The 10,421-nt window shown below is 40.2% G+C and overlaps 1 non-coding gene across 1 annotated transcript; it reads right to left on the bottom strand.

The window, feature by feature from the left end:
- Positions 1-659: 659 nt before the first annotated feature.
- Positions 660-763, bottom strand: LOC114689893. The gene has a single exon (XR_003733991.1). It is a non-coding gene; the product is annotated as a small nucleolar RNA SNORA23 (small nucleolar RNA).
- Between the last annotated feature and the right edge of the window lie 9,658 nt (positions 764-10,421).

Genomic DNA, 10,421 nt, shown 5'->3' with positions numbered 1-10,421 from the left:
TCAACAGCTGACCTCTGAATGTCTTCTACATGTCCTCATCAGTCCAGATTCTAACTACACCCATAAAAGAGTCTGAGAGGTCTCTTGACTCACAACATTATTAGGATGACCAGTGGTATTGATTCACTGTTTGTTCCAAATTGTTTCCCAATCTGGAAAAAGAAAATGAGAATTAGATTCAGTTTACTCTATAGACCAATATACAAATGAGCCTAAAGGATATTCAATGGGATCTGACATCCACCTTCAATCAATCATCCCAGGGAAGACCAAGATTTTTGTGTTGGTAGCCTTTCTCTGTGTTACATGCTGACACAGTGCTGAATCATCTACTATGAAAGCTCTGACCCTTGGTTTTGGTCCCTCCTTGCTTGGAGATGGTGATGCATGCCTATAATCCCAACACTCAAGACATGGAGATGGGTGGATCTCTGAATTCAAGTCTAGTCTGGTATGCACAGTGTGAGTTCCAGGACAGCCAGGGGTACACAGAGGAATTCTATCTCAAAAAACAAAATTAATTAATTCATTAGTTAATTAATTAATTAAAAAAAGAAACTCTCCTTTCCCAGAGATGATCCCCTTTATTGGTTGTCTATCGAGAGTGATCAGCCTGGAAGTCATGTACACACCACCAACAAAACCAGACTCAGTTGGTCATATATATATGTGTGTGTTTGTGTGTGTGTGTGTGTGTGTGTGTGTAACACACACACACACACACACACTCACACATACATGCAACATACACACACACTTAACAATATTTTTTTAAAGAAGCTACCAGTTTGAAAGTGGGATAGGCATGGGAAGGATTTGAGGAAGGAAGGGTAGCTGGGGGAGGGGAGGAGACTGAAGGGAGAAGGGGAGGGAGAAATTGATGCAATTCTTTTTCAATTAAAAACATATTTTAAAAATAAAAATGCCTTCCCTTACATACTTGCTCATGCAAATCTTTAAACACTCTTTGTCAGTAATGTTTGAAAGGATGCATTTTCCCCTCTAATATTTGGCAAAAGGCAAATGAGTGCTGCTGTTGCTGAAGCCCCAAGCAGTGTGTGCTGAGGGGAACATGAATTCTACTGTCGTCACATTATCAATGTAATTCCCAGGGGTCTGGGGCTGTTGGTATCTTTCCACACAGTGTGAAAAAGATAAAATAAGCTTAACATTCACTTTTTGCACAAATAATCTCTTCTTATTTTGAATTAAATATTAAAATACATCTTCCATTATGCTAAAATATGGATGTTATGATAATCTCTACCCAATAAATATGCCCCTGGCAGAAACCAAACCCATAAAAAAGCTCAAGAAAATGATCACACAATAACTTTCTCCCCAATGTTGTTGTTATATTATTTAGGTAACTATGAAAATCCAAGTAGCAAAAAGCTACACGAATGTTTGTGGATGTGAACAAAACAAAGTGTGTTTTGACCTCACAGAATACTTAGTATCCCAGAACGAATGGGAAGTTCAAAACTTAGGAATGCATAAAATTTAAATTATAAACAGGTAGAAAGCTTTATTATTGGAATACATTAAGAACTTCCCCTAGAATATTAAAACATGAACCCTAGTAAGATTACGTGTTATAATTTTGTTAGGAAGTTTTATGCTAAGCACTGCTGCCCCGAAAAAAAAGAAAATCTCTCCCCAAATTATTTTCTGTTCCATAAAATGTGAAGGACAATTTGATTATTCATCAATAATTAATTCTACAAGTGCTACTGTGAAAGTGGATTCTGTATATCAGAACCCTGTGGAATATTCTTGTGCACTACCCTTATAAGATGATTGTCCATATGATTTTTTAATGGGTTGATAGTGCACACTCCTCTTGCTCTACTAATGCAATTGTCTCATTCTGTGCTGGGCACATGCTAAGGACCTAAACAGCTCTGAGTCCTTTAATTGCTCCATCAGCTCAAGAAGTGAAGATCTCAAATTTATACAACCAGAGGCAGAATCAAAAAGGATGTCTTCTTTCCCCCAAAGTCCTAGTCAAGGGCAGCCCAGTTCATTGCTCAATTTACTAAACCATTACCTCTCAAGAAAAAAGAGGGAGGTATTAATTTATTTTTAAAGAAAGTGATTATTCCTCCAAAGGAAAATTAATTACCCTCCAAGTACCACCATCTGTTTTAATGTTTTCAAGCCTAAACTTTGAAGAAAGGTGAAGTAACTTTAATATGTCCCCAATGATAGAACTCAAATGACTTTGTCAGTAAAACAAAGCAGAATCATCTTGCACCAAGAACTGGAGAGAGACGGCACATGTGGAGGCAGGACATTTCCTCTAGAGCTAGTGGGAGGGTCTCTTTAGTACATAACCCACTGCCTTTATGTCTAGAGAAGCTCAAAGAATTACAAGGGCCCAGGTCCACAGTTGCCATGACACTGAGAAGAGAGTCAAGAAAGGATTTAGAATGATGACAGGTCCCTGAAAAATAATGTGCATTGCGTTTTCATTTCGTAGAGGGTAAGTTTATGCATGTACCAACTTTTCACATAGATTTTTCTCTTTGGAGTCCTGCTGGTTCACAAGAGCTGTGGTGTTGAAGAAGAAAGGGGTACTGGCTCAAACAGCTGCTCTGCTGTTCTCCATGGATTGTTTCCTCTGTTTGGTCCTCCAATCAATTCTGTGAAACAAGAATTATTGCAACTCACAGATGTGAAAACAAGTGTGCAGAAAGGTTAATCTGTCCAATAAAGTTCCAGCTTGTAAATGTTCTTTGATGCTTGATTTGAAACTACTATCGCTACTTTAAAGGGTACAGAGAAGTATGTGAAAGAAAACGATTATGACTTCAGTAAAAATGAGTCCTAATTATGTTTGCAAGCGTTAGCGAGAGCTGGTATTTGATTGCAAATGGATCTGATTCAGAACTCAGGTATTTTATAAGCCAAATCTATATGAATCTCTTCTATACCTAACATTTGGAATATGCTTTGTAATTTTTTTGTTTATAGTGATTCTACACTTACAGAAAGCTGCAGTGATGGTACAAACAATTCCTGAGTGTCCCCCACTTTGTTTCAGTTCTCCTGGTGTCTTCATCTCGCAGTCACCAAATCTAAGAAAACAACAGTGGTACCTTGCCATTATTTCAAGCCCAGAATTCATGCAGAATTTATCTGCTTCCCCAACCATGCCCTGTCCCTATTCCAGAATCCTCTCAAGGATACAACATTGCACTTTGTTGCCATGACTCCCCTGTGCCCTGTGGGTTATGACAATTTCTCAGACTTTGCTTTTTATTCATGAGCCTGACAGTTCTGAGGAGTACTGGCAAGGTGTTCTGTAAAATGAGCCTCAGTCTTGGATATTTGTTAAATCTGAAAATCCTTCCTTAGCTCAACATGAGCCACATTGGTGTACCTTTGCAGTTTATCCAAACCTGAAAGAGCTTAAGAAGCACAGTGTGTTAAAATCTGCTGAGAAATGGTGTGTTAATAGTGATTAACCCAGCAGAACTTTGTAGAGTGATAGAAATGCTCTCTATGGCGGTAGTGGGTTCTGCCATTCCTGCACAAGCTTGGCTCTCCAGGGATAAAGGTCATTAATTCCAGAAATATATTCAAAGCTATGACAAATACAAAAACACTAAAGAAACCTGGGACAGGTTTCCCTCATTTATGGAGAAGAAAATGCATAATAGTGGGCTAGAAAACAGTTGAGCTGGACTAGAGAGATGCTCAGTCAAAGTACTTACCTTGTAAGCAGAGAAGCCCCAAACCCATGTACAGAGAGCCAGGATTGGTGGTGTATGCAGGAGCTGTAGAGGTGAATCTGTGAGACTCACTGGCCAGCCAACCTAGTGAAGTTCAAGGCCAGTGAAAGATCCTGTTTCCAAAAACATACAAGGTAGACAGTGCCTAAGGAATGGATTACACCAAGCTTGTCCTCGGGCTTCCACAAAACTGTATATGGACATACACATACACATATGCACACACACACACACACACACACACACACACACACACACACACACACACACACATAGCACCTACGTAAGTTTTACAGTCAGAGTAGATAAGGTCAAATAGTCCTGACCTTCAAGTCAGATCCATCTTGACAGAGTTACGCTTGAAACTCATAGTGTTGGCCTCACAGCCCATTTTGTTTGGGTCACTAGCTACTTAGACTTTGTTTATCTGTTTTTTCTTACCTGGTGACAACTTTCCAGCCATGAATCTTTGCTTTGGATGAGAAACATTTTTTTTTTTTTTTTTTTTTTTTGGTTTTTCGAGACAGGGTTTCTCTGTGTAGCTTTGCGCCTTTCCTGGAGCTCACTTGGTAGCCCAGGCTGGCCTCGAACTCACAGAGATCCGCCTGCCTCTGCCTCCCGAGTGCTGGGATTAAAGGCGTGCGCCACCAACGCCCGGCTGGATGAGAAACATTTTACAAGTATCTGAAGAAAGGTTCTGGCAGCCCCAGGCCTGGCTAAACTCCTTGTTTGGCATTTGCTCAGCAAGTTGTCCTTGCTGGATGGATCAGGGGATCTCTGCCCTCACTGACTACATGTTTTATTTGGATTATCTCCATGTCTGAAAGGATCATACTTTACATGGCTGTTAATTCAATAATGGCTTCTCTCTGGCCTTAACCTTAACTTTCCTATAACCTTAGCTGAGTGGACAATTGTGTCTACCCTGTGACATCTGTAGATTCATGAATAAATTAAGGAAATTCTTCTGTCTTATGGATGACTCTTTTGAACCAGTAACTAGCGTCACTCAACTCTATATAAACTCTAAGCCCTATCAAAAGGGGACCAATACTCTCCTTAATGTCTTCACCCCTCCCTGACTATGGAAAGGAAACAAATATCTTTGCTTATGATTTCTTGGTTTGGGTCTTTTTTGGCTATGACCCTGGGTTCAGCTCCTACCTAACCATGTCCTTGGTAAATCACTTGGCTGTCAACTCCTAGAGAAATTCTTAAAAATTTCTAGGTAGTTAAATCACGGCTCAATGAGTGAACATCTCTTAAATTGAGGTAATGTTGCAAGAATAGTGATCACCCCAGGCAGGAAAGAGTGAAAATCAATATAACGTATGTCTAGACAGGCAGACACAATCTCTCCATAGGATGGATTTCTGTGTTTGATGGCAGTATGTCTCCTTTCTCCTTGGCCTTTGCTTGAACTCTTTGTATCAGAAAAGGCCTCACAAGAAAACTGGCGTAAAGACAAAGCAAACAGGCTTTTGTGTGTCATATGTCCTTGCTCAGCAAGGTGACTAGAGTAGGAAAAATTTCTCCTCGCTCAAATAATTCCAAACATGCATAGTGAAAAGGATCTGCAGTGAAGCTGAGAGGCTTTCTTTGCTCTGGAAGAATCAGTGAGGATGGATTCCGTGACAGCTCACTGTTAAAACTTCAGACCACTTGTTTATTGATGAGTTCAAATTTTTATTTCCCTGCAGACTAGCCCAAATTCGGCTTCTCTACATCCAGCTCAGAATAAATGTGTTATACTAGGCAGGAAAAAAAAAGAACAGTTTTAAACTGTAAGTCTTCTAAAGAAGATGAATCTGGACAAGGGGAAAACAGAGTCAGGTTATCATTTGTGTTCATACGTGAGTTCGTGTTTCTGTTGTTTGAATAATGGAGTGGGTTTCAGACATGCAAAGAAGGCAGAGTTGGGGAAAAACTGGCAGAGAAAGCCGAATTCTTCTGTATAACTCAAGGGGATAATAAATTCCCTGAAGCAGTCCAAGAGGGGAAGGCAGGAAAAGTGCCACAGAACGTCAGAAACGGGACCCTCAGCAGGCGTGTGGCTAGCAGGAACCACCCACAAAAAGTGTTGAATAGAATGACACTTAAAGGCTTATGGTTTCATAATTTCACTTTCAGTAACTTAGTGAGTTCTACGGTGTGTAACTATATAGTATTCTTATTTGTCTTGATTACAGAATCAAGAAAGAACGGCATACCCACCAAAGCTAGAGGCAACAATGCAAGGTCCAAGATCAAGGACTCTAAAAGACATTAATGAGAAGCCAGGGAATACTGGTCCTTGGATTCAGGTAACCACGAAAGCTTAAGCCTTTCCTGAAATTACAGGAATCTTTAAAAAGTCAGTGAACATCCACAAGTCAAAGAAAAGGAATATGGTCTTGTCTTCCCTAGATCTTCAGAGTCAAGATAACCCCAGCTCACATACATTTCAGTTACAAATATAATTCTAATTCTCTGTAGCCAATCTTTAACAAGAAGTGTAGGGTTCTGACATTTGCTCTCCAAGATATATATATATATCTTCCTAGTTTTAGGCCTGAGTAGTTTGAAATCAAGTATATTAGTAAATCTCTGATGACATTCCACATACACATTACTATCTAGTCTTCCCAATCACCCCCAAATCAACCCAGCACTGATCACCACAGGCTCAGATTTACACAATTAAATAATCCATTGTTCTCAGATGTGCACAATTGTTAATGTTCAATAGCCTTCACGTTACAGTGTTCACAAATTATTTTTAAAAATTCAAGAAGCGAAAAACTGAAAGCACACACAAAGATGCCACCATCTGCAGACAGTAAAATCTATTCTACCTGACTAGCTACATGTCAAAGAATCAATGCCTCTTCCAAAAGATGAGTGTGAACTAGTGCAGAAAGAGCTGGCTGTTGAAAATTATAAAGATTGCTAAGCAATATTTCACACACACACACACACAAAAAAAAAAAAAAAAAAAAAAAAAAAAAAAAAAAAAAAAAAAAAAAAAAAACCCTGAACCTTCAGTTAGTCTTGCTACCATTCCCAAATGTAGTTCATTGGAAGAGACTTTGTCCTTGCCTGGCAAGTTCAAGCCAATAGTTTTGTGTCTTTATTTTTTTTTAGCAGTGTAGAAGTATACTCATAACAAATGTGTTCATTCATAAAATATTTACTAGATGAATATCACATGACAAACTCCTTCTTAGAATACAAAGCACAGAATATTATCCCCACCTGTAAGGAGCTTGTAGACTGTTAATAAACAGGCAGTTACAGTTGAGAAATAGAAGAAGGAAGGTATTTCATATAGTATAGCTGTCTATATTTTGAGATGGTCTATGTGTAATATAAAAAAATAGTGGCATAGAGATAAAGTGGAAGAGGCAACAGTGAAGTTCATCAGGAAAAATTCTGAACACAGGTGGCTACTTAAAACATCACTATGGCCGGTGGTGGTGGTGGCGGCGGCGGCGGCGGCGGCGGCGCACGCCGGTAGGATTTGCTGAAGGAGGCAGAGGCAGGAGGATCACGAGTTCGAGGACAGCCTGGAAAAAAAAAATCACTATGGAGGACAAACTCACTGAATCACTGAATAATGGCAGGACTAGAAAGCAGGAAGACTAGTTACAAAATAGTCATTGGGCTTAAGTGGTAGGATGGCCATAATAGTAAATAAGCAGATTAATACCAGGATTTGACTGATTAGGTGAGGAGGTGGGAGCATGTGGGAGGAGCCAAAATTATTATAAACCCCATGAGCTGGATGATGAATAAAAACACTGTTTACTGAACTGGGGGGCTGGAGACCAGGGCAGACAGGGTATCAGGCTGGGAGGTGAATATACTAGTGAAGAAGGAATGGAATTAAAGCCACAGGTTGTAGAAATAGATCTGCTCAGAAGACTTTTTTTTTTTAGTCAGCTAGGGTTGAGTGTTGTTTGCTTGTTTGGTTTGAAACTGACAGCTTTTGGGCTGGCTAGTTTTATGTCAACTTGACATAAGCTATAGTTATATGAAAGGAGAGAACCTCAATTGAGAAAATGCCTCCATAAGATCTTATAGTAAAGCATTTTCTTAATTGACAGGGGAAAGCCCAACTCATTGTGGATGGTGCCAACCCTGGACAGGTGGTCCTGGGTTTGATAAGAAAGCAGGCAGAGCAAGCCATGAGGAGCAAGCCAAAAAGCAGCACTCCTCCATGGTCTTGGTGTCAGCTCCTGCCTCCACGTTCCCTCCCTCATTGCTTTTGATGATGAACTGTTATATGGAACTGTGAGTGAAATAAACTCTTTCCTCCCCAAGTTGCTGTTCGTCATGGTGTTTCATTGCCACAATAGCAACCATACAACATCTTAGACTCAAGCTTTCCCCAACAAATAGCACAACTGATGAACATCCTGAGCCTGAGCGGGGGCAGCATCTGGACCTCGGTCACCGGAGAATTCAGGGACAGAAGCACTTGGGTTCCCTCAGTTCCTCTCATCTATGTTCCTCTCTTTTATTTCTGTTGTATTTTTAAAATTTAAAATATGTTTTAGTGTGTGATTACTTATGTAATATTCTCATTATTCTGATTTATCAATTGGTATTCTCTGCTTATAGAGTGCACCTGAAGGCAAAACATCTCAAGCTTTGCATGCACAGTTACAAACAATGTTTCAAATATTTAATGACTGCTCTGACAAGCCAGGTCCCATATATCACCCTGATGTACACAGCCTGAAAACCACCACAGTTCTGAAACCAGGACCTCCAGATAAAAAGTTTATATGGCTCCCAGTCTTGACCCTCAAATTTTCAAGACACAAGTTTATTGGTTAAGCTTGGATCAAGCTTGCATCCTGGAGCAAACAAGCCATAGTACAGGAAAGGCTCACACCATACCATAACACCCCATTAATTGCTTGCTGCAGACATCTGAATTGAGTTCAGAAGACAGACCAGAATTTGATAGTTGAGTCAGTCAGTATTCCCTCACTGCCACAAATGACAGAATGAAATTATTTAAAGAAGGAAATATGTATTTGAGATCATGGCTTCAGAGGTTTCAGTCCATAGTCATAGGGTTCCATTATTTCTGGGTCTGTGGGGAAACAGAACACATTGATGGAATAAAGTGGTATGGCAGAGATATCCACCTCATGTCTGCAGAGAAAGAGAGAAGGGGGAGAGAAATAAGGTAAGCCTGGGCCAGCTGGCCTCCTCATTTTACTTTTATTCTATTTGGTCCCTCATCCTATTGGATGGTGCCATCAGCCTTCAAGTGAGTCTTCCTCCAACAGTTGCTGTCCTCCATGTCAACCTTCTCTGAAAAAGTCCTCTTGGAAACACACCAAGGTGTGTGTGTATCTAATCTTCTAGGAGTTTCTCAAGTCAGTCAAGTTGAAATCAAGATTCACCAACACAGCATATTTAAGGAAATAATGCCATAGTACTACATGAAGATATGTTATGCTGTGAATCCATCTACCAAAATTAATTCTTCTCATTAAAGGTATAATGTAAGCCATTGGTCATGTGAAGAAGTAGAAATGTTAAATGGTGGTTATAACATGAGGATTCTGATTCATGAATAAATCAAGCCACACATTTGTGGATGTATGGATTAATGAGCCATCATAGGAGTGGTTATGACATAAAAATCAAATTCTTTGGCCTATTTTAGCTATCTCATTAAATGTGTGCTCTCCCCCATGTCATGACTCAGCAGGAAAGCTCTCACCAAATACTAAACCAATGCTAACCCATGCTTGTGGCACCAGTCCTAATTGGTCTTAATAATAAAAACCCAGATATCAAGGTGAAAGCTAAAAGATCAGAGAAGCAGAGTAGCCAGCCACTAGAAAGACTTCTTACCTCTACCAAATCCTCAGCCTGACAAGAACTGAGCTCCTGTCTCCTCCCAGCCTTATCACTTCCTGTCTCCACCCCCCTAGTGCTGGGATTCCAGGGGTTGGGATCAAAGGCGTATGCCACCAGTGCCTGGCTCTGATTTTCTTTTAGACTAAATCAACTTTGTGTAGCCCAGTGTGGCCTTGAACTCAGAGATCCGTCTGCCTCTGCCTCCTGAGTGTTTAAAGGTGGGTGCCACACTGCCTAGCCTCTATGGCTAACTAAGTGGCTTAGCTCTGCACTCTGATCTTCAGGCAAGCTTTATTTGTTAAAGCACAAACAAAATATCACCACACACGCTTTTGTATTTTCTGAACTGGCAAGTAAAATAAGCCAATTTTCTTTATAATTTATCCAGCCTCTAGCGTGTTGTTATAACACCACCAATCTTATAAGAAGAAGAACATTTAGGGAAGATGTGTATAGATAGAAAAGATCAAAGAAATTTAAGATACAATATTAACAGCAACGAGTGGAGAAACACTCATCTGAGGAAAACGAAGAAAGGATGACCAAAGTTTCAGGAGGCAGAACAACAGGTCATGTAGAAAGTATGTTATTATGAAGCCAGAGGAAGAAAGAGAGTCAAGGCAAAGGTACATGTGAAGCACGTATTGGCACAGAGGCCAAATGCTCCATGGGATGAACAAGAAGTAGTCATCAAGAGGGAAAAAATTAGCAGTTTTGACAGAATGCAGGGACATGGGCCAGACTGCGGTGGGAAAAGATGTGAGAGGGAAGTGAAGGAATGGTGACAGGCTGCTGCTGTCAGGCCTGGGCAAGAACTGGAAC

This window comes from Peromyscus leucopus, chromosome 10 (genome assembly GCF_004664715.2).
Source record: "Peromyscus leucopus breed LL Stock chromosome 10, UCI_PerLeu_2.1, whole genome shotgun sequence".
Classification (NCBI taxonomy): Eukaryota; Metazoa; Chordata; class Mammalia; order Rodentia; family Cricetidae; genus Peromyscus; species Peromyscus leucopus.
The sequence above is the reverse complement of the archived record's forward strand: the minus strand, read 5'-3'. Positions and strand labels throughout refer to the sequence as shown.